The sequence below is a fragment of the Phoca vitulina genome, unplaced genomic scaffold, assembly GCF_004348235.1.
Source record: "Phoca vitulina isolate PV1807 unplaced genomic scaffold, GSC_HSeal_1.0 scaffold58, whole genome shotgun sequence".
In the NCBI taxonomy this organism is placed as follows: Eukaryota; Metazoa; Chordata; class Mammalia; order Carnivora; family Phocidae; genus Phoca; species Phoca vitulina.
Genome location: NW_022589761.1, coordinates 6,478,504 through 6,482,251, shown reverse-complemented (window position 1 = coordinate 6,482,251; position 3,748 = coordinate 6,478,504).

Sequence of the window (3,748 nt, the reverse complement as noted above, 5' to 3'; positions counted from 1 at the left end):
TCATGATCTCAGGGTTGTGAAGTTGAGTCCCACTTCAGCCTCTGCACTCAGAGGGGAGCCTGCTTGAAGATTCTCTCTCCCTCCCTCTGAGCACTCTCAATCTTTAAAAAAAAAAAGTCACATGCTCTACTGAATGAGTCAGCCAGGTGCCCCTGCTTCTCAAAATTTTAGTTCTTTTGTTAACTCCACAAAGTGGACATTACCATTGTTGCATAGTCACTATTCCTTAAAATATTTGTTGAAAAAATTTTTTTGCATAAATATTTAACCCTTGGTATATTTTGTCTGGTCTCCAGTATTTTCTTGTTTTCACATATCAACTTATTTTCTACAAGATTCCTGATGTAGCATTGCCAAAAATTCCCTGGCTCCATATTAATTCTACAGCTAATGAAGATTTGCCCAAAAGTTCATTCCTCCAACCATCTGCATTTTATCTTTTAGTTCTTTAGGACAATAATCTCATTATATAGAACTTTCATTCAATAACAAACTCTCATTAATTCCCTTTCATTTAGCAGGTTATCTGAGTAAGTTTCTCAAATGTGATTAACATCTGAAATCATTGGAGAAAAGTTACCATTAGTATGTTCTTGGCCAACTCCATAAAACCCAGGGTTTTTCTGCAGTTCAAACTGGATACATCTTAGGGATGTATGAAATGAGGATTGCTTGATGAGGAAAAGGGGATTTTTTTTTAAAGGTTTTATTTATTTATTTGACAGAGAGAGACACAGCAAGAGAGGGAACACAAGCATGGGGAGTGGGAGAGGGAGAAGCAGGCTTCCCGCAGAGCAGGGAGCCCGATGCAGGGCTCAATCCCAGGACCCTGGGATCATGACCTGAGCAGAAGGCAGACGCCCAATGACTGAGCCACCCAGGCGCCCCGAAAAGGGGATTTTTAATGAAAAATTTAACAGCCTTCATTTTACTGGGGATCCATGAGCATGTTTCAACTCTTAAGTATAACATACCTATTTTCTCCTCAAATCTTACACATTCCAGCTTTCATTCTAACTAAACAACTTTATCTGATAGTTCATTGAGAAAATATAATCAGATAAGAACTCCTTTTATTCTTCCCATATTTTCAGATGTGCTTGCACTGATGCTTACATTCTCTTCCTTCCTGTTCAGATAAAATAAGCCAGTTCCTATCAACCACCAGCTGGGTCATCTATGCAACAGCTCATCTTCTCTTAGCCACTCAAATATTGTGTACTGAAGTTACCTTACTGGGGCATTGCCATCTGTTTATAAATATACTCTATATATTCTATCTTTAATAACAAACCAAAAATAAAGAACCAAAATCCCTTCCTTAATCTCACATCTGCCTCAACCTGACTCACTCTGGGCTTCCAGCAAGATATTTCAAGTAATCTATACTTGCTGTCACCTCTTCCTATCTTTGTTCACTATCTCAGTCTAATAGTGATAAACATTTATTGAGCATTTATTATGTACAGAGTACTAAGATTTTCTTTAATGTTAATTATTTAATTACAACAACTGTATGAGATGATGCACTACTGATAAGGCAACTGAGGCACAAATGTTACAAAACTTGCAGAAAGCCTCAAAAATAGTAGCAGGGGCGCCCGGGTGGCTCAGTCATTAAGCATCTGCCTTCGGCTCAGGTCATGATCCCAGGGTCCTGGGATCAAGCCCCGCATCGGGCCCCCTGCTCAGCAGGAAGCCTGCTTCTCCCTCTCCCACTCCCCCTGCTTGTGTTCCCTCTCTCGTTGTGTCTCTGTCAAATAAATAAAATCTTTAAAAAAAAAAAAAGTTTGCAAGAGGCTTCTCTCTGATCTATTACACTGAAATAGTCTTAACTCTCCCACTAAGTAGATATAAAACACTAAGCTTGTCACTTACTTTTTTTTTTTTTTTAAGATGTGGAGAAATATGCATACTACTTAATAGAGCTGTTCTTAAGGTAAAAGGGTTTAGATCCTCAGTTCTCAAAAGTGTGGTCCCTGGCACAACAGCACTGGCATCACCTGGGAACTTGTTAGAAATACAAATTCTCAGCTCCCACTTCAGATTTACTGAATCAGCACCTCTGGAGGTAAAGCTCAAGCAGCAAGCACTTTCGGTGACTCTTATGTACACTGAAGTTTAAGAATCACTGACTTTGATGAAAACACTGGGGAAAAAAAGTAAGGCTAAATAAATGCCAGCTTATGTTATCATTACTTTGTATGACAAAATCACATTTAACTTTGTTATTCATTGGTGGAAAATAGTAACATTACAAAGCCAGTTTTTTTCACAAAATAGCTTGTGTTGGTGCTAGTATTTTAGACACAGAACACCTTAAATTTGAAATACATATGCAATCAAGGAAAGCAAAGAAAGTGTTGCTTACCGTAACAGACACAACTAAGGAATACCTTAAATGGTAGATTAAGGTTGACTGATAATTAGGACATTTTAGAGGTTTTTTGTTGTGCTTGGGGTAAATAAAGGAGACTGTTTTGTGGCCCTTACATGGTTTGGGTATTATAGAAGGTATTTATCCAGGCAATGTGGGATTAACCAAGATTTATCTTACAAATCTTGTCTAATGATTCAGGTGTCCAACTGTCAAGTCACTTACCAATTAGAATGAAGTAAGATAGATGTACTTGGGGGTTCAGATCACCCACCTCCTGACATGCTGAGTAATAACAATTCTGAACTTCAGATTCAATTTTCCTCTATGGGTCAATACAACCAGTCTTGCTCTGTGGGGGAGGAGTCCTAGGCCATAGCCAGTGAACACATAAGGCATTCCCCTGGTTTTGTCTTAGGGTCAGGCTTTAATTACTCTGTTGACTCCAAAGCTGCACAAACATAGGAGCAGAGTTAAGAGTTAAATGAAGCAAGACAGATTAAAGAGAAAAAAATACTTTAGGAAAATGTTTTAGGACTAAAATCTTATATACAAGATTTTTCTTAACTGGCAGGTGATAAAATGGAGGCAATTTTAAAATGGTGTAGAGGGGCGCCTGGGTGGCTCCGATGGTTAAGCATCTGCCTTCAGCTCAGGTCATGATTCCAGGGTCCTGGAATCGAGCCCCACGTTGGGCTCCTGGCTCGGCAGGGAGCCTGCTTCTCCCTCTCCCTCTGTCTCCCCACCCTGCTCATGCTCTATCTCTGTGTCTCAAATGAATAAATAAAATCTTAAAAAAATAAAATGGTGTACAAACATGTGGTATAATTCCTCAGTAGATTAATATAGAACAACCTTTTTAAAAAGGGGGTGGGGGACTTCATATTAAAAAGAACTAAGATTTGGGGTGCCTGGGTGGTTCAGTTAAGCACCTGGCTCTTAATTTCAGCTCAGGATATGATCTCAGGGTTTTGGGATGGAGCCCAGCGTTGGGCTCTACACTCACCTAGGAGTCTGCTCAAAGATTCTCTCCCTCTTCCTCTGCACCCCGCCACTCTCTTTAATAAATAAATAAATCTTAAGGGGGGAGGGGAGACCTGAGCTGAGATCATTGTTGGAAGCTTAACCAACTGAGCCACCCAGGTTCTCCCAAAACTGAAGTTGTTCTCATGAAAATGTACAGGACAGCAAAATTGGTATTCCAAAATCAGTTTATCTGAAAAAGACAAGTTATATGAAGTATGTGCATGTACACTTATTGAACAAAAGTTCTTAAAAATTTCTAAGCTCAAATGGTATGTTGCAAAGTAATGTTAGAAATGTAAAGACAGACCATACAGTGCACACCATAACATGTAAAAATAAAACAGA